Here is a 25,075-nt window from a genome sequence, read left to right on the forward strand (position 1 = left end):
TAATTTTATTTTTTGTCCCACTTTGGGACTTTTGGGGGTCTAATCCTTTACAATGCATTCCAATACTTCTGTATTGGAATGCATTGGCTGTATGAGTAATACTGTGTGTATTACTCATACAGCTTCCGGCCTGTGAGATCCAGGGGGCTGGATCTTACAGGCTCTTCACCGGAAGGCAGCGCGATGCCTTCCTTAGACATCGCGCTGCCTTCCATGCCATCGGGTCCCCCCTACAGCCGCATGGGGACCTGATGGCACCGCCACACAGCCGCTGCAACCGCAGGTAAAATCCGCAAACGCAGGTCTAAATTGACCTGCGGTTTGCGGCGATCGCCAATATGGGGGGTCACCCCCCCGGCGTTGTGACAGGATGCCAGCTGAATGATCCTGTCACAATTAACCCCCGCCGCGCCGCAATGTCTTTTTAAAGTTAGGACGTACCGATACGCCTTGGGTCCTTAAGGACTCGGGAAACAGGGCGTACCGGTATGCCCTAAGTCCCTAAGAGGTTAAAGGGGTTGGCCACCCTAAGTACCAAAAATGCCCCAAAAAAGTGCCCCAGACAATAGTTGAAGTATTTATATCATGCTAAATGTGCTGGCTATATGTAATTTTTCTAATCTGTTCACCATGACATGTTCCCCTGAGGAGCTTCCTCCGACAGGCTGTGTGGGCGGAGCAGCTGTAAAGTGAAAGTAAATATCCCAGCATGCATTGCAGCAAGCATCTTCAGAGGAGTAGTCACATGACATCCCCGCCCAACTCTGTTCCTATAGAGACAAGAGCCCCCCAGACTTCTGTGCAGACACAGCAATAGAAAGCACACCCCAGTCACAGCAGTAAAGAGAGGTCACTTCACTGGCGGTTGCCATCTTCAAATGGTTGTAGTTTAAAAATTCTAAATCCTACAGCGAAGAGCTTTATATTGTAATCACAAGACCCAGACCTACATTTTGATGCATAGTCTGTCTCTGAAATATAAAAAATTAAGGCACAGTCACAGTTTTGAAATTGCCCTTCAAATTTGAGGTGGCTAGAGTGAAGTTTCAATGAATGTCAGAGGGCGGCGTGAGTTGAAAACTATCAGGACTATGGCTTAGCTATGGACATTTTTTGTGGCAGCAGGAATAGCTGAACGTTTTGATATACGATTTGTGTAGGTGGTCTTGAAAATGAGGGAGTGGTAGCAGTTTAAAAAATCATGTCATGATTTTTCAGCTCCCACTCTAGTTTTGAACATTCCGCCATTTATTCCTACGGGACCAATTTCGCCACAAAAACGCGGATATTTTGTGAACCATTCGGCGAAACGTTCCACAAAGTAATAGCACACCAATCGGGAACAATCAGCACGTTACGGTATATTACTGTCTTTGTAGTGTAAAAACTGTGGGAGGAGTTAGGGTGGTAAATTTGCCTATAATAAGAATATACACAGTATGTGAGATAACAGTAAGAGGTTTTGCCATGCAAGAACACTTAATAAAAATGCTTATAATCAGAATAATAACACAAATTATAATATACAGTAACTGGCATCCTTGTTATTGTTATAGTGAGCGTGGAACCAATGTGCCAACCAAGAGATTTGACTTAGGGTTAAACCTAAGGGTGTTATCCTGGAAGATCACTGGTTTTCACCCATTAACTCTTATACAGGGATCTGGACTTTGCTGCAGGGAAAGCACAACGTCGCTACCTTTTGGAGTAGTCTGTGTGGTTGACTGCTGACCCACGGGGGTTGGGTCAGTGTTGGGGGGGGTAATGGGCAATTGCCCAAGGCCCCAATCCTCTAAGGGGCCCCCTGCTTCAGTCCCGGCAGATGGCAGACATTTGAACAGTCAGGACTCCAGAGTGGGGAATTTCCTGGCTTAGGAGTCCCTACTCTGATTCTATATATGAAAGTGTCCATATATTGAGTCAGTGTTATGAACATGAAAGGGGTATTCCCAAGCATAGTCACACCCTGTGTATTTAAGTCTAATTTAGACTCGATTTTTTAAATGTTTCTGCAGGGATTCAAACTCACAACCATCTACATTAATGTTGGCCAAAAGAGTATAGCGGAAATGTGGGACAATGTATTGAAGCTTAAATGTAGTACAACTTGTTTAAGTTTAAGCATTGAATCAAAGGAGGTGGCGCACATCAATTAAAGAAGCATTTCAGAAATTTTATTCCCTGTCACCTATACAGAGCAGGGGTTTATTCACGTCTAAAATTGTATAATGTCAACCCAAGAATGTAACTGAAAAATTACAGAAATTAATTTACCTGTCCACTTAGTAGAGCAGGGGTCTATGACAGAAAACAATTGTTTATTGTCACCCGAAAATGTAAAATAAAAATTATTGAAATTTATTAAGCTGTCAACTAGGTAGAGGAGGGGTATATTACACCCAATAATTGGTGAATTTGACCATAAAATGAAACTGACAAATGTTATTTATTTTTTTACCGGTCTAAGAATTGCTGAATTTTACCAGAAAATGTAACTAACAATTATATTTTTTTGTTAACCGGCCTACTAGGTATAGCAGTGGTACTATACACCCAAAAATTGGTTAATTTTACCCGAAAATGTAACTGACAATATTTTTTAAATTTTTTTTTTAATGGCCAACTAGGTATAGCAGTGGTACATCACACCCAAAAATTGGTGAATTTCACCATAAAATATAACAGACAAATAGTTTTATTGTTTAACCTGTCTACTAGGTATAGCAGTGGTACTTCACACACTTCATCCAGAGGTGCATGAAGAGTCCACGACTGCAGCAGAAAAGGAAGCAGGAGGAGCCAGAGACCTTTCTTGGTTTTTGAGGTGTCTACTCCACTGCAGCTCGTGCTTTGCACTTAAATGCCTGGTCATGCAGGTTGTGCTCAGGTTGAGAACGTTTATGCCTCGCTTCAGGCTCTGATTGCACAGCGTGCAAACCACTCGTGTCTTGTCGTCAGCACATTGTCTGAAGAACTGCCACACCAGGGAACTCCTTGGAGCTGGCTTTGGTGTGCTCGGTCCCTTGCTACGGTGGGCAGTAGGAGGCGTACTGTCTAGAGGACGGCTGCTCCGCTTTTGCACCCTGCTCCCTCTTCTGCTGTGTTGGTGGCTCTGTGCGACCTCCGCCTCCGAACTACATAGGTGACTCGCATGAACTTGATTCCATGTGGGGTTGAGGACCTCATCGTCCTCTACATCATCTTCCACCCAATCTTCACCCCTGCCTTCCTTGTCGGTCTAAACACTTTCGAAAGCCCCAGCAGTTGGCACCTGTGTTTCGTCATCTTCCAAGACATGCTACAATGGTCCTCCCATGTACTCATCTTTTTTTATTTTTTTATTTATCTTTATTTTTATTTTAGAAAAACATTATATTAATACATAAACCAATATTAGTCACATCGGTGTATATAATATAACAACCATAAACATCACTATATACAGATTCTACACATCCTAAGTTCACTCCTAAGATAATAGGAAATCCAAGAATCTCTCTCTCCCCCCCCCCATTGGCTGTCGTCCCCTCCGTTCAATTAAGTGTAACATAATATCAATATTAAATATATTAAATATAGCTACGTTGCTCTGAGTGCAACTTTCTGTTTCCTTTCAATATCCTCATATATTTTAATTTGTTGAAGGTATAGACCCCACTCCCTTGACGAGGGCGGGGAGACAAAGCCCCAATACTTGATCAATATAGCTTTCGCCACCATCAATCCCCTCATCCAAATCCGTCTAACCTGGGGCGGGACTTCCATTTCTGAGCCATAATCTCCAAAGATCACTATCAAGATCCCCAGGTTATAGTTCATTGAAGATTCCTTTTGTAGGGCAGAAAAAAACCTCATCCCAATATTTTCTTATTTTACTGCAGCTCCAAAGCAAATGGGCATAGTTCGCATTAACATATCCACATTTAGGGCAGCAACAGTCCCGGTCCTTATTTTGGGGAAATTTTCCTTGGGTTTTGGGTGTATAGTACAATCTATGGAGGATCTTAAATTAGATTAATCGATGAGCACTGGAAACTGTTGCCTTTCTCACGTTCCTATAAATAGTGGGCCACTGTAGTGGGGGGCAATTCAACTCTTGCTCCCACTTACTTGGGCTTTTAAAAGGTGTTACAGTAGCCAATGCCATTCAGAGTTTAGCATATAATCTAGATATCTTCACCTTCTCATCCTTCTGAGCATCACAGTAATCAAAGAATATATTCTCTCGTGGAAAAATACGACCCCTATTCCTAGAGGCTTCAAATATATGTTTCAAACGTGCATACATAAATAAATCTAATGGTGAACTATCGGTAAAACCAAATTCCGAAAGTGATTTAAAATGACCTAAATGAAAAAGGTGAGACACCCTATTGATGCCATTACGTGACCAATAACCAAAATCTGTAATTTTGAAGAATTCCTCCAGCCCCCCGTTCCCCCACAGAGGGGTGAAAACAAACGGACCGGGGACTTTAAGGATCTCCTTCAGCCTGTTCCACACCCTCTGTAGTGAGCAAGGGATCAGCAAGGACTTCCTCATTCCCATAGACCCAGTCTCCAAACATGCAAAAATATTCTCTATTGGTTTGTCGATAACTTTAGTCAAATACCGTGAAAGTAAGCTCTCTTTCCAATAACAACAACGCTGAATCTGTGCACATAAATAATAACCTTGAAAAAAAGGTAGTGACAGCCCTCCATCTGCCTCCGACAACCATAAATATCTCTGCTTTATACGCACCCTCTTCCTTCCCCAAATTAAGTCGTTAATCAAGGTCTCCAATCTATGAAAGAAGATATCGTCAATCCAAATGGGGGAAGCACACATCGGGAACAAGACTATAGGCAGAATAATCATCTTTATCAGTGCCATTCGATCTGTCTGTGCCAGTATCAATTTCCGCCAAGCGCCAACTTTGGCCCTAACTTTATTCAAAACTGGGGCCAAATTAAGCTCAGAAAACCTACTTATAGGAACCCCAATCTTAACCCCCAAATAATCCAAGGTATCGTTAGGAACCAAGACGCGGACTCGCTTCCCTTCATCTACAGCTTTCCGGTTCAGCGGGAGGAGCGATGACTTTGTCCAGTTGATCATATAGCCTGATAATTTACCATAGTATTCTATTACCTCTATCACATACAAGAGAATTTTCCAACCCTGATACAGGAACAGAATCACATCATCTGCATATAGGCTTATTTTATCGCTCACGGATCCGACAAGCCAACGGTTCTATAAAAAGAGCGAAGAGGAGAGGAGACAGGGGACAACCCTGTCTCATCCCTCTCCGCATCATAACAGGAGAAGAACTAATACCGTTGATATTGATATATGCAACCGGCTGTTCATATAGCATTTGAGTCATTTCCAGAAATAGCTTCCCAAGGCCAAAATGAAACATCGTAGCCCACAAAAAAGGCCACTCCATCCTGTCAAATGCCTTTGCGGCGTCCAAAGACAGGATGGAGTGGTCTATACTGCCCCCAACAGACAAATTCAGATAGACCCTGTATAGACTCATCTGTATTTGGCGGCCCGGGATAAAGCCCGTCTGGTCAGGATGTACCAGACAAGCTATAACCCTCATCAAGCGATTAGCCAGAATTTTTGCAAAAATTTTATAATCCGTATTTAGGAGCGATATAGGTCTATATGACCCCATATCGCATGGATCCTTCTCCTTTTCAAGACCAGGATAATCACTGCCTCTCTAAATGATGGAGGTAAAGAGCCAAATGCACAGGATTCATTAAAAACTTGAAGAAGGATCGGCAGGAGTGATTTGGCATGGTACCTATACATTTCAAAAGGCAATCCATCTGGGCCGGGAGATGAATTATATTTTAGGGAGGTAAGAGTCGCTTGGAGTTCCTCCAAAAGAATGGGGGAGTCCAACATCTCTCTATCTTGGATAGATAACTGGGGGAGCTCCAATTGTTGAAGGTATTGATCCATATCAATACGGTCAAGCATAGACTCAGATTTATAGATGGTAGAATAATATTTCACAAATTCCTCTCTAATCTCCTCTGTGGATCTCACCCCAGTTCCTTGTGGATTCCTAATTTCTCTTATACTGGTAACCTCTTCTCTGGTTGGCCACCAAACGAGCCAAAAACCTGCCTGTTTTTCCAGAGTCGCAGAAACGATTCTGGCCTTGGAATAGGAGCTTGTGTTGTGCTTTTTTATATAAGAGTGTCTTAAGCTGTGAATTAGCCTCCTTTAACTGATTGATGTATTGCTCCTTGTGGCAGTCAATTAATGCGGCACGCAAACTCCTTATTGACTCTGTCAGTTGTTGTTCCCTACGCCGTAATTCCATTCTGAACCTATTAATTTTATTAAAGTACAGGCCCCTTATATGGGCCTTCAAAGCGTCCCACACATAATGAATGTGTGTTGAGCCTACGTTGAAGCCCCAAAATTCCTGAATTTCCTGGTCTAACCGGGATTGCTCCCCTATCACCTCAAACCAGTCCGGGTTCAATTTAAAAGTTCTGCCTAAGGTTGGAGCCTCCGCAAACACAATCAGAACTGGGGAGTGATCCGAGATTCCATGAGGTTCGTACTTCATTCTCAGGACGCGACCGCACAGATCCCGGCTTGCAAAAGCCAAATCAATACGGGACATGGACCCGTATGACTGGCTAAAATATGAGAAAGTTTTTTTATTGCCATAGAGGTGGCACCAGATATCGACCAGCGCCAGCTCCTGGCACACAGCAGTCAAAGGGGACCCAGTGCGACTGTGCCCAGAAAGCGAAGAGAACCAATCCAACTCAGGGTCAGGTACTGCGTTAAAGTCACCTGCCACTAACAACGCACATTGATTTTTTGTGGATATATATTGGGCTAACTGTGAAAAAAACGTTGATTTAAATGGTGGGGGGATATAAATAAAGGCAAATATCACCTCCTGCCCTTTCCAATACCCATAAAGAAATACATATCTCCCTTCTTTATCAATGACACTGTCTAACGGTTGGAACTCCATCCCACGGTGAATATATACAATGACACCTCTTGCATAAGAAGAGTAACAAGCGTGGTATTCAAGAGAAGCCCATTTCCTTTTCAGTGTATAAATCCTGTCTGATATTGCATGGGTCTCTAATAGTACCACAATCGCAGGAAGATGACGAACCACAAGATCAAATACCACCGTCCTTTTCACTCTGTCTCCCAGCTCTCTCACATTCCAACATAGAATGTTACACGGCATATCCTATGAGTAAAGGTATTTCCAAGTCCCCCATCTTAACGGAGAGGCACGCATAGCTACGAAGCAAACAACGGCAGCCAATCCCTCCCTTAAACCCACCCCCAAAAAACCCCCTGCATGGTTGACAAGGCATTTCACAATACCCATCAACCTCTCTCCTTCCACCAAACCTCCCCCCCGCCACCTCCCCTCATTAACCTCCCTCCTCACCACCTTTTCATACTATTTCATAAACCCCTTCAATCCAGCCATTGCACCGCCTCCGCCTGTGTGGAAAAGAAACGGACAGAATCATTATATACCACTCTCAATTTAGCGGGATATAACATTGAGTACTTAATCTTGGTGAAATCAGTCTTTTTTTCACATCAAAAAAAGATCTTCTTTTACTTTGGGTCTCTCGGGAGAAGTCAGGGAATATTGATATCAGGTTACTATCAAAATGTGTTTCTGTTACTTCTCTTTTACGTCTAAGAACCCAGTCCCGGTCCTTTGAGCAAACAAATTTTGCCAAGATTGCCCTAGGGGGGGCCCCTGGTGGAGGTTTTTTAAAGGGAATTCTGTGGGCCCTTTCCACACAGAAGGTAGATGCATCATAATCTGGCCCCAAACTTTCTACCAACCACTTCTGGATAAAATTAGACGGGTTATCCTGTTCTACCCCTTCTGGGAACACTACTAATCGCAAATTATATCTGCGAGACCTATCCTCCAGCTCTACCACTTTCCTTCTTAACCAAGAACGGTCTTCGTCTACTTCTTCTAATCTGTTCTTTAATACACCGTTCTCTACAGTGACAGAGTTAACTGCAGATTCCAATTCCTTCACCTTTAGTCTCAGCTTCGTCATTTCGTCTCTTATTATGGTGACGTCCCCTTGTACTACTGCAAGGGAAGAGGCCAACTCTGCAACCGAGGTACTAGTAGCATTTACTACTCCCAGTATATCCTGCAGTTTTTTATTAATGCTCTCAAAGCCTTCACTATGGGAGGAACTGGTCTTTGATAAACCCTGTTCTAACCGGTCCATATTATCTAAACCTAGCTCAGCCTGAGGGACAGATCTCTGTACCCCATCTCTAGTTTTAGGTGGTGGTGACTTCAAAAATTTATCTAATCGAGCCTGTGGGCTCCCCCCTAATCCACCTTTTGGAGAGGTCAGTCCACCTGATTTACGATATTTTGGCGGCATTTTTATATAAGTCGCTATATTGCAACTATAAACACAGTTCCCACACACTAATATCTCATATACAGTACAGACCAAAAGTTTGGACACACCTTCTCATTCAAAGAGTTTTCTTTATTTTCATCACTATGAAAATTGTAGATTCACACTGAAGGCATCAAAACTATGAATTAACACATGTGAAATTATATACATAACAAACAAGTGTGAAACAACTGAAAATATGTCATATTCTAGGTTCTTCAAAGTAGCCACCTTTTGCTTTGATTACTGCTTTGCACACTCTTGGCATTCTCTTGATGAGCTTCAAGAGGTAGTCCCCTGAAATGGTTTTCACTTCACAGGTGTGCCCTGTCAGGTTTAATAAGTGGGATTTCTTGCCTTATAAATGGGGTTGGGACCATCAGTTGCGTTGAGGAGAAGTCAGGTGGATACACAGCTGATAGTCCTACTGAATAGACTGTTAGAATTTGTATTATGGCAAGAAAAAATCAACTAAGTAAAGAAAAACGAGTGGCCATCATTACTTTAAGAAATTAAGGTCAGTCAGTCAGCCGAAAAATTGGAAAAACTTTGAAAGTAAGGGCTATTTGACCATGAAGGAGAGTGATGGGGTGCTTCGCCAGATGACCTGGCCTCCACAGTCACCGGACCTGAACCCAATCAAGATGGTTTGGGGTGAGCTGGACCGCAGAGTGAAGGCAAAAGGGCCAACAAGTGCTAAGCATCTCTGGGAACTCCTTCAAGACTGTTGGAAGACCATTTCAGGGGACTACCTCTTGAAGCTCATCAAGAGAATGCCAAGAGTGTGCAAAGCAGTAATCAAAGCAAAAGATGGCTACTTTGAAGAACCTAGAATATGACATATTTTCAGTTGTTTCACAATTGTTTGTTATGTATATAATTCCACATGTGTTAATTCATAGTTTTGATGCCTTCATAGTCATGAAAATAAAGAAAACTCTTTGAATGAGAAGGTGTGTCCAAACTTTTGGTCTGTACTGTATATACAGAGCACCACTCATCAATATTACCAGGTACACATAGGGAAGAGAAATAAATACTGGTTAGATATACACATCGGAGAAAGAGGTAAATACTGAGTAGATGTAAAACAGAGACACTCAGGGTAAATGTGAACTAAATGCTTACTTCCCCCAGATAACAGGCTAAATAAGATTGCCTGCAGTTATATAACAATCATATAAACGGAAGCGGAGCAGAACCACTAACAGACTAAATAGAGTTGCCAGCAGTTATATAACGGTCATATAGATGGAAGTGGAGCAAACCCACTTAGTGTCTAAATAAATTGTTGAAACTCAGGTTTAGAGTATGTGTCCCATAATCTGAGTGCAGCAGCAGGATACCCAGTGGGCGCACCTTCTTGCGTTCAGACTGTAGCCCCAAAAGTATGACTTCCCAGCCACACAGATGCGATATCAGAACACCCCACTAAATTTCCCGCTAGCGGCTGAAATTATCAGGAAGGGCAGTCCATCCAAGGGAAAAAAGGCAGAGTCCAGACAACTGTAAATCAAAGGGAGTCGTTATGGGCCTTGACTCTTCATCTGTACTTTACACAGAGAGGGGAACCGTTCCACTGAGTTCACGGCCTCAAACTCCACGACCACAGCAAACCACACGGCTGACAGCCCCAGGGCTCGCAGCTGACCACCACAAACAGCCGGGCTCTCCAACAGGGACCCCAAACGGCACAAACAGGCCTCACATTGCCCCCCGCCGGGAGCACCAAACCACTGCCGTCTCCCAACAGCGCCCGGAGGTCAGCACATTCGGCATTGGGATCGGGATACCCACAGGACAACGGGCACCGAACACCTACTTCACTCACAGGAGCCGCAGCCCATGTACTCATCTTGAAAGATAAGTGGTTGGGCATCGGTGCACTCAATCTCTTCCACTTCTGGGGCAGGGCTAGGTGGATGGCCCTGGGAAACCCTGCTAACAGAGTCATCAAAAAGCTGAAGAGACTGCTGCATGACTTGGGGCTCAGACTGCTTGGCTGATTTGCAAGGGGGTGAGGTGAAAGACTGATGGACATCGGTTGCAAGTGCCAACTGTGGTTTTTCAGCAGGAGACTGGGTGGGAGACAATGTGAAGGAACTGGATCCACTGTCAGCAACCCAATCTACAATCGTCTGTACTTGTTCAGGCCTCACCATTCATAGACCAGCATTAAGCCCGACCAAATACTGCTGCAGGTTTTGTCGCCTACTCGCACCCGAGGAAGGGGTTTCACTTGTGCGTGTAGCTGGGCACGTCCTCTCTCTGCAACAGGAGCTCCACCAGCAGCACCACGACATGGGCCACGTCCTTTATTTGACGCTCTCCTCATATTTTTAGAATTTAGGATCTTGCCCTAAATGGGTGTTTAATTAATAGTAGAATAGAACGACAGTATGTAAAAGGTGTATCTCACACGGTCTGAACCAGTGTAGGCCTAAATTACATATTTCTTTGCACAAAATGGCTGTATTTCAAATGCCTGATTCAAACCCCTGTATGTAGAGGGGGTATCTCACACGGTCTGAACCAGCATCTGTTCCAGGACATGAAGCAGTGGAATGACATTGTTCATCCCGTAGTCCTGGAGACTGACAAATAACGTGGCCTCCTCAAAGGGCCTGAGCAAATGGCAGGTGTCACGCATGAGCTGCCACTGGCTGACATCGAAGTTACACAGGGGAGTACTCCTCTCAGCTTGGATCATCAATAAATCGTTGATGGCCTTTCTCTGTTCGTACAGTCGGTCCAACACATGAAGGGTGGAAATATCGCATATCAGCCTATGTTGGGGGATGCCGTTCTGCCGCTGCAGCTCAAGGAGGGTGTGCTTTGTGGTGTACGAGTGGCTGAAGTGCATGCAAAGTTTCCTGGCCATTTTTAGGATGTCTTGCAGATGGGTGGAAGACTTCAGGAACCGCTTGACAACCAGATTGAACACGTGTGCCATGCAGGGCGCATGGATCAGCCCTCCTTGACGCAGCGCCGACACCATGCTCTTCTCGTTGTCAGTCACCATGGTTCCGATTTTTTGTTGTCATGGAGAAAGCCAGAATTCAATTTCTTGATGAAGGACACAGAGCAGTTCCTCCCCTGTGTGACTCCATTCGCTTAGGCAAACCAGGTACAGAACAGTGTGAGAGTGATGAGAGGGGTCGCAAATGGCTTGCATACACTACATGCCTCCAACATAATTCTTTGATCTCTACATGAAAATAATGTATTTGCTGTAAATCGCGAGAGGGGTATTGCTGGAGACATTGACTTCACAAGAGATATAGAGCATTAGAGTTTATTTTGAAATTAAAAATTTCAACACTGCGTAATTCAGCCCATACAGCAAAAGGAGGTGTACAGTCACCCATCAATGTTTAAAAAAAAAGCCAGTTTCACATTACACATTTCACAACTACATAATTCGTCCCATACCGCAAAAGGAGGTGTACAATCACCCATATATATATAAAAAAAAAGCCAGTGTCACATAAAGTATTTCACGACTAACTAAGTCGTTCCATACCGCAAAAGGAGGTGTACATTCACCCATACATTTTCCGAAAAAAAAGCCAATGTCACATAAAGAATTTCACCACTAAGTAAGTCGTTCCATACCCCAAAAGGAGGTGTACATTAACCCATATGTTTTCTGGAAAAAAGCCAGTGTCACACAAAGAATTTCACCACTAAATAAGTCGTTCCATAACGCAAAAGGAGGTGTACATTCACCCATACATTTTCCAAAAAAAAGCCAGTGTCACATAAATAATTTCACGAATAAGTAAGTTATTCCATACTGCAAAAGGAGGTGTACATTCACCCATGCATTTTCCCCAAAAAAGCCAGTGTGACAAAGAATTTCACCACTAAGTAAGTCAGTCGATACCGCAAAAAGAAGTGTATATTTACCCATACATTTTCTGGAAAAAAAAAACTGTGTCACATAAAAAATTTCACCTCAAAAAGGGCTTTACCAAATTACCACATATACAGTAACTGAACTGCTGAACGGCAAGTAGACTCTTAATTGAGAGGGGTCACACATGGCTTGCATACACTACATGCCTGCAAACATAATTCTTGGCTCTCTTCATGAAAATAATGTATTTGCTGTAAATTATGAGAGGGGCATTGCTGAAGACATTGACTTCACAAGAGATACAGAACAGCGGAATTTAGCCACCTCTATTTGCTTCCCGCTGTTTACTGCTCCTGATTTAAAATTGGGGCAACCAGCTTCAGCTTCCTCTTGATGTGTACCCCTACAGAGTCCTTTTGTTATGGCTTTGCATAGGTAGCAAGATTGTTACGCAGAATTCTGATGGAACTCCTGATCTTAAGAAACTGGAATGTTTTCAACTTAGTAAAGCTGCTTGATTTAATTGTGAATAGAGGGTAAAGGCAAAGTTTGCTGGTGTGTTGTCATCAGTGTCTTCATTGTGTTTACTGCAGGACCCACAATGACGTAATTCGGTCCATACAGTAAAAGGATGTCTACAATCACCCATCAATTTCCCCATAGAAAACATGGTTGAAATAAAAAAATTTCACCAATGGAAAGGATAATGGAATTCAGTTCATACAGAAGGAAGTCTACAATCACCCATCCATAAAAAAAAGCCTCTTTCACATAGAAAATTCACCACTACATGATTCGTTCCATACTGCAAAAGGAGGTATACAATCACCCATCAATTTTCCCAGAGTAAACATTGTTGAAATAAAAAATTTCACTAATAAAAGGATAATGGAATTTGGTTCATACAGAAGAAAGTCTACTATCAACCATCAATTTTCCCCCAAAAAGCCTGTTTCACATAAAAAATTTCCCACTATGTAATTCAGTCCATACTGCAAAAGGAGGTGTACAATCACCCATTAATTTTCCCAAAGAAAACATGGTTGAAATGAAAAATGTCACCAATAAAAGGATAATGGACTTCGGTTCATACAGAAAAAAGTCTACTATCACCCATCAATTTTCCCAAAAAAAGCCTGTTTCCCATAAAAAATTTCACCAATAGGTAATTCGTCCATACCGCAAAAAGTGCTTCACCACATACAACTGCACCGCTGAACTGCAATTAGGCCCAATTTTTTTTCTACTTTTAAACAGCATAAAAGGCTTTTCAACAGATTAGTGCAATGCTGGACGGCGAATATATTTTTATTTTGCCAGTAATACATGGCAAACTTGGCTTTAGAATATATCACAGCACTGCAGAACGGCAATTAGGCCCTAATTTTTTTCTATTTTTACACAAAAGGCTTTTCAACAGATAAGTGCAACCATGAAAGGCGAATCTATTTTTATTTTGCCAGTAATGCATGGCAAACTGAGCTATAAAATATCTCACTGCACAGCTGAACGGCAATTAGGCCCTAATTTTTTTCTATTTTTACACTACACAATATGCTTTTCAACAGATAAGTGATAACCTTGACGGCGAATATATTTTTATTTCGCCAGTAATCCACAGCAAACTGATCTTTAGAGTATAACACTGCACCTCACAAGGTCCTAGATTTTTTACAAGTTTACAGAACACAACAGGCTTTTCAACAGATAAGTGCAACACAGGACGGCGAATATATTTTTATTTTGCCAGTAATACATGGCAAACTGAGCTTTAAAATATATCACTGCACTGCAGAACGGCAATTAGGCCCTATTTTTTTTCTAGTTTAACACAAAAGGCAATTCAACAGAAAAGTGCAACCACGAACGGCAAATATATTTTTATTTCGCTAGTAATACATGGCAAACTGGGCTGAAAGAATATCTCACTGCACCGCTGAACGGCAATTAGGCCCTAATTTCTTTCTATTCTTAAAAAAAAGAGTTTTTAACAGATAAGTGCAATGCAGGACGGCGAATATATTTTTATTTTGACAGTAATACACGGCAAACTGAGCTTTAAAATATATCACTGCACCGTAGAAAAGCAATCAGGCCATATTTTTTTTCTAGTTTTACACAAAAGGCTTTTCAACAGATCAGTGCAACGATGAACGGCGAATATATTTTTATTTCGCCAATAATACACGGCAAACTGGGCATTAGAATATATCACTACACCACTGAGCGGCAAAGATATTTTTCCTTTTTTCACTAATACATGCAAAAAAGGGCTTTAAAACAGATAACTGCATGGCTGAGTGGCAAATATATTTTTATTTTTCCACTAATACACAGAAAAAGGGCTTTAGAACAGATAACTGCACCGCTGAGCTGGAAATATATTTTACTTTTGCCACTAATACACGACAAAAAGGGCTGTAATTTTCGCACTTCACCACACAACGGCTAATAAACCCCTTTTTCCCACGGCCAAAAAATGCTTTAGAACATATAGCTGCATCGCACTAGGGCAAATAAAACGTAGAAATGTTTCCTTGTAATAACCCCTGTTAATGCCTGTATCAAACAGCACTTGCACCCTAATAAGAATGGTTTGATGGAATTACAGAGCTGTATAATGGCATCCCCAGTCAGTGCTGCAAGGTGTAATAGGAATGTTCCTATTACCCAGGCTGTCACCTCCTTGAATGAACCCTGTTCAACAGAAATGCTGTGGATTTATTCCTCCCTATCCTTTCCCTACACCTTGAATAATCTTTCCCTGCACTTGTAAATCGTTTTTTTTTTTAGCACAATGATGTTTTTTCTATCACTGTCCCTAGGGCCTGCAGACATCTCTCCCTGCACACTGTTAAATGGCAGAATCTAAGATGGCTGCCGCTCCTTATAGAGCTGTGACTTCACAGGGCTGGCTGGCTGCTGATTGGCTGCATGCATGCCATTGTGGGTGAACCCGCCTTCCCAGAGTTCCTTGCCCCATGTCCTCACATGTGCAGCAGCCATTTTAGGAAAAAATTACAACGGAGCATGAGGAAATTCGCATTCGGTGCAAATCTAATTTTTACTGAAATTCGGAACAAATTCCATTTTGTTAGCTTCGATTTGCTCATCTCTAGAAGGAACCCATAAAGTCTATAGTGCTTGGCTATCGCAGGAACTCCCATAGAAATTAATGGAGTGGCTGAGCGCATGTCCGAGCAGCCACTCTTGGACTCTACGGGGGATGGTGCCCCCGCTTTTGTGATCAGTGTAGGTTCTACCATTGTAACACATTTTTAATTGGCAGGAATCTTCAAATACAGTGGTATGAAGCTAAGCTAGATGGTAATTTTTTATTTACTCACTTACTGTATATATCACAGAAATATTCCACAGCTCTTTACAGACTTCATCACTCGCTTCCCCAGTGGAGCTCACAATCTAAATTCCCTATCAGTATGCTTTTGGAATGTTGGAGGAAACCAACACAAACACACCAAGAAGAACATACCAACTCCATACAGATGTTGTCCTTGGTTGTATTTGAACCTAAAAACTCCTTTGCTGCATGGCACCAGTGCAAACTACTGAGCCACCATGCTGTACTTGGAATATACATGGACTTTTGGAGAGGACCAGTTAACTCTCTTGATATGTCCGTTTTAACTTACAGTGGGTAAGTAACTGGCTCAATGATAGAAAACAGAGGGTGGTTATTAACGGTACACACTCAGATTGGGTCACGGTCACTAGTGGGGTACCTCAGGGGTCAGTATTGGGCCCTATTCTCTTCAATATATTTATTAATGATCTTGTAGAAGGCTTGCATAGTAAAGTATCAATTTTCGCAGATGACACTAAACTATGTAAAGTAATTAACACTGAAGAGGACAGTATACTACTACAGAGGGGTCTGGATAGATTAGAGGCTTGGGCAGATAAGTGGCAGATGAGGTTTAACACTGACAAATGTAAGGTTATGCACATGGGAAGGAATAATGCAAGTCACCTGTACATGCTAAATGGTAAAAGACTGGGTAATACTGAGATGGAAAAGGATCTAGGAATTTTAATGAACAGCAAACTAAGCTGCAAAAAACAGTGTCAGGCAGATGCTGCCAAGGCCAATAAGATAACAATAAGATAATGGGTTGCATCAAAAGGGGCATAGATGCCCGTGATAAGAACATAGTCCTACCACTTTACAAATCGCTAGTCAGACCACACATGTAGTACTGTTTACAGTTCTGGGCTCCAGTGAACAAGGCAGACATAGCAGAGCTGGAGAGAGTCCAGAGGAGGGCAACTAAAGTAATAACTGGAATGGGGCAACTACAGTACCCTGAAAGATTATCAAAATTAGGGTTATTCACTTTAGAAATAAGACGACTGAGGGGAGATCTAATTACTATGTATAAATATATCAGGGGTCAGTACAGAGATCTATCCCATCATCTATTTATCCCCAGGACTGTGACTGTGATGAGGGGACATCCTCTGCGTATGGAGGAAAGAAGGTTTGTACACAAACATAGAAGCGGATTCTTTACGGTAAGAGCAGTGAGACTATGGAACTCTCTGCCTGAGGAGGTGGTGATGGTGAGTACAATAAAGGAATTCAAGAGGGGCCTGGATGTATTTCTGGAGAGTAATAATATTACAGGCTATAGCTACTAGAGAGGGGTCGTTTATCCAGGGAGTTATTCTGATTGCCTGATTGGAGTCGGGAAGGAATTTTTTATTCCCCTAAAGTGGGGAGAATTGGCTTCTACCTCACAGTTTTTTTTGCCTTCCTCTGGATCAACTTGCAGGATGACAGGCCAAACTTGATGGACAAATGTCTTTTTTTGGCCTTATGTACTATGTTAATTTCCCGCATAATAAACATTTTTATCATTTTTTTTAACTCTGCATTGGGCCATTCTTGTTATTCCTACTAAGAAAGTATAAATTAACAAATTTTCACTAGTATTCCTCTTGTCATTAGAGTGTGTCCCTACATAGTCCCTAGACCCACCCCCTTTCCTATTTTCCTGACTGAATTTTCAGGAAAACGGGAAAGGGGATGGGTCTAGGGAAAGAAAACACACACTGGTAGAATGAGTAGAACGGCCTCTACAGCCAGGTAAAGAGTACTGCCATTGTTGAATGACGTGACAGGTCCATTTTTAAAAATCATTACCCTCTTCCCAGAATTCCAGAGGAGCACTGCCTGACCTATAACACCCCTAATGCTATTTAAGATGCTATTGGTGCTATTTTAGGAGATACTGTACTCCCTAAATAATGCAAAACAGGACACATACTTTTTTACTTTTCTTCTGGTTGTTATTTAGAATATGAGAGTCACATATCTACAGTCGTGGCCAAAAGTTTTAAGAATTACATAAATATTGGAAATTGGAAAAGTTGCTGCTTAAGTTTTTATAATAGCAATTTGCATATACTCCAGAATGTTATGAAGAGTGATCAGATGAATTGCATAGTCCTTCTTTGCCATGAAAATTAACTTAATCCCAAAAAAACCTTTCCACTGCATTTCATTGCTGTCATTAAAGGACCTGCTGAGATCATTTCAGTAATCGTCTTCTTAACTCAGGTGAGAATGTTGACGAGCACAAGGCTGGAGATCATTATGTCAGGCTGATTGGGTTAAAATGGCAGACTTGACATGTTAAAAGGTGGGTGATGCTTGAAATCATTGTTCTTCCATTGTTAACCATGGTGACCTGCAAAGAAACGCGTGCAGCCATCATTGCGTTGCATAAAAATGGCTTCACAGGCAAGGATATTGTGGCTACTAAGATTGCACCTCAATCAACAATTTATAGGATCCTCAAGAACTTTAAGGAAAGAGGTTCAATTCGTGTTAAGAATTTTTTGCTTCAAAACTGATATTACTGTGCTAAAGTGAAAAGAATTAAAAAGTATACATATTAGATATTGCCATGTCAGTAACAAACAGCTCTATAAAAATATAACATGACTTAACCACTCAGGTGAACACCGTAAAAAAAGGAAAAAAAAATGTGTAAAACAAAAACATTGTTGTCACATTACTTCACAAAAATTGCAACAGCAAGTGATCAAGAAGGCGTATGCCCCCCAAAATAGTACCAATCAGATCATCACCTCATCCCGCAAAAAATGAGACCCTACCTAAAAGAATCGGTCAAAAAATAAAAAAGCTATAGCTCTCAGACTATGGAGACACTAAAATATGATCATTTTTTGCTTCAAAACTGCTATTATTGTGCTAAAGTGAAAAAAAAATCATACATATTAGGTATCGCCACGTCCGTAACAAACAGCTCTATAAAAATATAACATGACCTAATCACTCAGGTGAACACCGTATAAAAAAAAAAGTGTAAAAGAAAATACATTTTTGTCACATTACATCACAAAAATTGCAACAGCAAGTGATTAAAAAGGTGTATGCCCCGCAAAATAGTACAAATCAGACCATCAGCTCATCCCGCAAAAAATTAGACCCTACCTGAGAGAATCGGTCAAAAAATAAAAAAGCTATGGCTCTCAGACTATGAGACACTATAATATCATTATTTCGGTTTCAAAAATGCTATTATTATGTAAAACTTAAATAAATAAGAAAAAGTAGACATATTAGGTATTGCCACGTGCGTAATGATCTTCTCTATAAAAAGTCACATGACCTAATCCCTCAGGTAAACGCTGTAAAAATAAAAACGGTGCCAAAACATCAATTTTTTTGTTACCTTGCCTCACAAAAAACATAATATAGAGCAATAAAAAATCATATGTACCCCAAAATAGTACCAATAAAACTGGCAACTTATCCCATAGTTTCCAAAATGTGGTCACTTTTTTGAGTTTCTACTGTAGGGGTGCATCAGGGGGGCTTTAAATGGGACATGGCATCTAAAAAACTGTTCAACTAAATTTGCCTTCCAAAAACCATATGACCTTTCTGTGCCCTGCCGTGTGCCCGTACAGCAGTTTACGATCACATGTGGGGTGTTTCTGTAAACCGCAGAATCAGGGTAATAAATATTGAGTTTTATTTGGCTGTTAACCCTTGCTTTGCTACTGAAACAAATTGATTAAAATGTAAAATCTGACAAAAAAGTAACATTCTGAAATTTCATCTCCATTTTCCATCAATTATTGTGTAACACCTAAAGGCTTAACAAAGTTTGTAAAATCAGTTTTGTATACCTTGAGGGGTGTAGTTTCTAAAATGGGGTCATTTTTGGGTGGTTTCTATTATGTAAGCCTCACAAAGTGACTTCAGACCTGAACTGGTCCTTAAAAAGTGGGTTTAAGAAATTTTCCGAAAAATTTCAGGATTTGCTTCCATACTTCTAAGCCTTCTAACGTCCCCAAAAAATAAAATGTCATTTTCAAAATGATCCAAACATGAAGTAGACATATGGGGAATGTAAAGTAATTATTATTTTTGAAGGTATTACTATCTATTATAAAAGTAGAGAAATTGAAATTTGGAAATTTGCTAATTTCTCAATTTTTTTTTGTAAATTTGGAATTTTTTTATGAATAAAAATGTGGTTTTTTTTCCCACTTATTCTTACCACTGTCATGAAGTACAATATGTGATGAGAAAACAAGCTTAGAATGGCCTCTATAAGTAAAAGAGTTTTAAAGTTATCACCACATAAAGTGACACATGTCAGATTTGCAAAAAATGGCCTGGGCAGGAAGGTGAAAACAGGCTTAGGGTTGAAGGGGTTAAAAGCGTTTGTCTGAGGTTATTTTTGTATTTGAAAAAGTGAGTCACTCTTGTCCTCAAGCTGTTCATTGTACTGCAGCTGCAAAACCACCTGCATCCACAAGTAGCTCTGCTTTTGGAAAATAAGCAGGCACTTTTAACTAATTTTAATATGGTTTTATGATAAAGTATTGTACGGTTTGGCTTTATTAGTAAATCTAAGGACATAATTATATCTTTCTGCCAATGTAACCCTGTGAAAAAACTCAGGTCCATAAATTCTTATTAAGAGTGTAAATATGCATCAGTGTGACAGGACTGCCTGCAGCATGGTTGTATGTACAGTATTATTGCTTTCTTAATATGCAGTATTATTTATGATTATGCCAAAATATATTCTCATCCTTTCTTCTTACTGTTTTATTGCTGTGTGATGTATTGTACGTAGATCACGCATGATAAAAATTTTTTATTCAAATCATAGGACTAGAGAGAAGAATTAGCTTTTTTTGTCACAATTTAGAACACTTTCAATACAATATCCATGTGATGTTAAATATTTTTGTGTTAAAAAAGACAAAAAGTATTATAGCACTTATACCTTTATTGGCTAAGTCCAAAAAATCCGGCTTTCGGAGCACAGAGGCTCCTTCGTTGAGCGGTATACAAATGTATGACTGTGAGAAAGGCACAACCCTTAATAGATGTTACAAACATTTTGTACACGAGGTGATACATCATCAAGATAAGGGAGCAATAAAACTATGTTACTATTGTTACAGATGGACAGGCAATAGGGGTTAGACTTAGGATAGTGTCACATCTGCATTTCAAGATCCATTAGCAAAGGACAATGCGGATTCGGTATTTTAACAGATCCGTTTGCCTGATCTGGTAAAATAACGGATATCCAGTATTACTTTACCAAATTCATTTTTACATGAAAAGGTGCTTTATAATGTACCATAAATTTTTAGGTCACACCCTTGTTAGAGAAAATTCCCACCTTTGTGGTAAAAACCTGCTCTTGATCGATCCTGTTTTTCCTTTAGTAGCGTTAAGAAGAAAATGCTGCCAGCACACATTTGATTCGGCTTAAGTGCTTTAATCCTGAAATCCCGATGTGCCATGGAAATAAAAATATGCTGGTATTGGTTTCACCCAATAACATCCAAAAGAATGACTTGCAGAGTGTTTGCTAGAGATGGCCTTGTGGTTCGCCCGGCTATCATTTTGCGGCGAACTTCGCGATTCTCTGAACATGTGAACATATGGCGATATTTGCGCCCGCCGTATTCTTTTACATTGTGAAGAACTTTGAACCATGACACATCCATCAGGTGGTACAGGACAGCACATGGACATACCCCCTACCTTATAAATAAACCCGATCTGGCCGCCATTTTACATTCGGCCTTTTGCCAGTGTAGGGAGAGGTTGCTGTGTGGAGCAGGGACAGACTGTTAGGGACACAAATTGCTAGCTAATAGGGCCACAAAAGTCCTTTTATGTATGGGTATAGATGTGCTATCGATAGGTGTGACATACTGAGGGGTGTGATATACTTATAATATACAGTACTTCCTAACATAGAAAGTATATTATAGTGCATTTGTATTGTGCAGCAGTTGTGTGCGGTTCTACCGCAGCTACACAGAGTGCCAAACGCTATTGGAACAAATAATTTCTACTGGTGTGATATACCAGTTGACCCCCCAAAATCCTGATTGAAGCAGGGGTGTTATATACCAATAATATACTTTCTATATAGTGCATTTGGGTAGTGCAGCATTTGTCTGCGGTTTTGCTGCATTACCACATCTACACAGAGTGACAAACACTATTTGAAGAAATAATTTCTACTCGGGCGATTAACCAGTTGCCCCCCAAAAAAAAAAAAAAGATTGAAGCAGGGGTGTTATATACCAATAATATACTATCTATACAGTGCATTTAGGTAGTGCAGCATTTGTTTGCGGTTTTGCTGTGTTACTGCATCTACAGAGTGACAAACACTATTGGAACAAATAATTTCTTTTGGTGTGATATACCAGTTGCCCCCCCAAAAAAAATGATTGAAGCAGGGATTTTATGTACCAATAATATACGTTCTATATAGTGCATTTAGGTAGTGCAGCATTTGTCTGCAGTTTTGCTGCGTTACTGCATCTATACAGAGGGACAAACACTATTTGAAGAAATAATTTCTACTGGTGTGATTAATCAGTTGCCCCCCCAAAAAAACTGATTGAAGCAGGGGTGTTATATACCAATAATATACGTTCTATCAGGATGCTGTAGTAGACCAGCAGCTTAATGCTATTTAGTTGTTTTACTGCCTCATTAAGCAGTTTACCTCCATGACACCTGCCCTTGCCCCCGATATCCTGTCCTATCTCCTCATCATCGAGCCCCTGCTGTCTCCTTTCCTCCCTCATGTATCCAGAGCTCCTGTTCCACCCTCCTATCTCCTATTGCTGCCCTGCACAGACCTCCTGCCCTGTACTTCTTGTATGAATCCCCTTCAGAGCCCCTTCCACCTACTTGCTGTGTGCACCCCTTCTATCCATCCAGGGCCCTGGTCACCTGTCTCAGTCCTCTGCCTCTCATTATGGTGGTGTCTAAACCGCATGCACCATAAGGACCTTCTAACGTCACAGGGTCATGTGACTGTGCCATCTTACCATACCCTGTACAGTGCCCCTCGTCATTCTATATTCTGTGCCCTTTTATCCGGTCACTGTATGGCGGTGCTATCCAGTCACTCTATGGCGGTGTTATCCAGTCACTGTATGAAAGTATCCAGTTACTGTATGGCGGTGTTATCCAATAACTGTATCCCCTTCCCTGCCCACGCCTCCTTTTTTAGACCTGACATGAGTGTGGAAAAGTTGCAGATTGCTGCACAAAGGATCTTTGTGCCACAATCCTTGTCAGAAATACTTCTAATATAGGCGTATTTCTGTTTAATAAATGACCCCCTAATTGTATTATTATTCCAGGGTAGTGCTAATATCTTTATAAAACCTACAAATGACTGCCAGACCGCTTTTAAATTAATGTCATTTTATTACATGATTACACATATTACACAAACATGATTAAAAAAGAGTATAGTGCAGGGAAAGAAATAACATCATCTGGAGGATAAACATAGCGGATATTGCGTCCATAAAGCAGTCCATCTATGTCATATGATGGAGGATAAAGTGCAAATGCAAAGACATGTTCATACATAATCAAAAGACATATAACGATTACACATGCTGTGTCTCCTCCAGGATGGCGCCAACCCCGACGTGCTTTTCGGCGAACCTTCATCTGACATTAATTTATAAGCGGTCTGGCATTCATTTGTAGGTTTTGTATTATGGTATTTGCCATAGGCTTATGCTAGTTATCTACTCTTTGAGTAGCAATAGATTCCCTGGTTGGGGTATATATTGGTTTTTCTAATATCTTTATAGTATATAGATTCTAGTATATTATACGGTGATGTGAACCCACGTACAAAAATTTGCTGTGCGGCCCAGTCAGTTCTAGCTAGTGAGGGCCTCATACACAGTATAATGATCCCAGTGCCCCCTCCATACAGTATAACCCCCAGTGTGGGGGCCACTGGGGGTCATTATTCTGAATGGAGGGCCACCGTGGATTCATAAAATTGTGTGGGTGGCAACTGGGGGGGTCATTATACTGTATGGGGGCCACTGGGGGTCATTATACGGTGTGGGAGCCACAGGGGTACATGTAAAAAAAAAATGCCACAAGGGGGCCCACTGATATTTATCGCCAAAGGGCCCACATTAACCTAGAGCCGAGCCTGCATTCTATATAGTGCATTTAGGTAGTACAGCATTTGTTGCGGTTTTGCTGCATTACTGCATCTACACAGAGTGAAAAACACAATTTGAAGAAATAATTTCTACTGGTGTGATTTACCAGTTGCCCCCCAAAAAAACTGATTGAAGCAGGGATTTTATATACCAATAATATATGTTATATATAGTGCATTTAGGTAGTGCAGCATTTGTCTGCGGTTTGCTGCATTACCGCATCTACACAGAGTGACAAACACTATTTGAAGAAATAATTTCTACTGGTGGTGGGATTAAATAGTTGCCCCCCAGAAAAACTGATTGAATCAGGGATTTTATATAACAATAATATACGTTATATATAGTGCATTTAGGTAGTGCAGCATTTGTTATTGGAAATATTGGAACCAATAATTTTTACTGGTATAATTTACCAGTTGGCCCCCCCCCAAAAAAATAATAAAAGATTGAGGCAGGAGTGTGATGTACCTTCTTCCACAAATACTGCTCTTCTATAGGGACTTTTGTCACAGGTTCATTTTGAAAATGACAGGCAGAGGAAGAGGCAGGCCATTCCGCAGGAGTGGTAGGGGTCGGGCAGGTGCACCAGGCCCGAGCCTAAGTGGGAAGTTGCAGAAGGTGCGTGCGATTACTTCAAAGGACGCACCAGACTTGGTTGAGTGGCTCACTCAGCCTTCAGCTTCTGCACCCTCCTCATCCTCTCTATCTGCACTCTCTTCACTCTCTGTTGTGTCCACCCCTTACAGTGCACAGGAGGCAAAAAGCAGATTGCTAATGTATCTGGAACGAAACATCCACCATGCACGGTCACATCTGGCGCTCCCAGGACGCCGGCACATGGCTCCGCAGTGTGGGCTTTTTTTTATGTGTCCGCTGCTGACAATAGTGTTGCCATCTGCAGCCTGTGCTGTCAATGCATAAGTCGCGGTAAGCCCAACAGTCACATATGGACGACCGCCTTATGAAGGCACCTGGCCTCCCATCACCGATCCCAGTGGGAGCAACACCATCAGACCCAATAAAGCCACACTCACAGAGTTCACTGTCCTGCCTCTTCTCCTTCTCCTCTCTCCTCACAGTTATCCTCCACTCCACCTTCCACCGTGCCGTCGTCGTATTCATCTGGCATCTTCCTTGCCCCTAATGTTCGAGCGAAAAAAGATGATGACGTCGGATAACCCTCTTGCCCAACGGCTGACCGCTGGCTTGTCAGAACTGCTAGCCCGCCAATTACTGCCATAT

Source organism: Bufo bufo, chromosome 1 (assembly GCF_905171765.1).
Source record: "Bufo bufo chromosome 1, aBufBuf1.1, whole genome shotgun sequence".
Taxonomy (NCBI): Eukaryota; Metazoa; Chordata; class Amphibia; order Anura; family Bufonidae; genus Bufo; species Bufo bufo.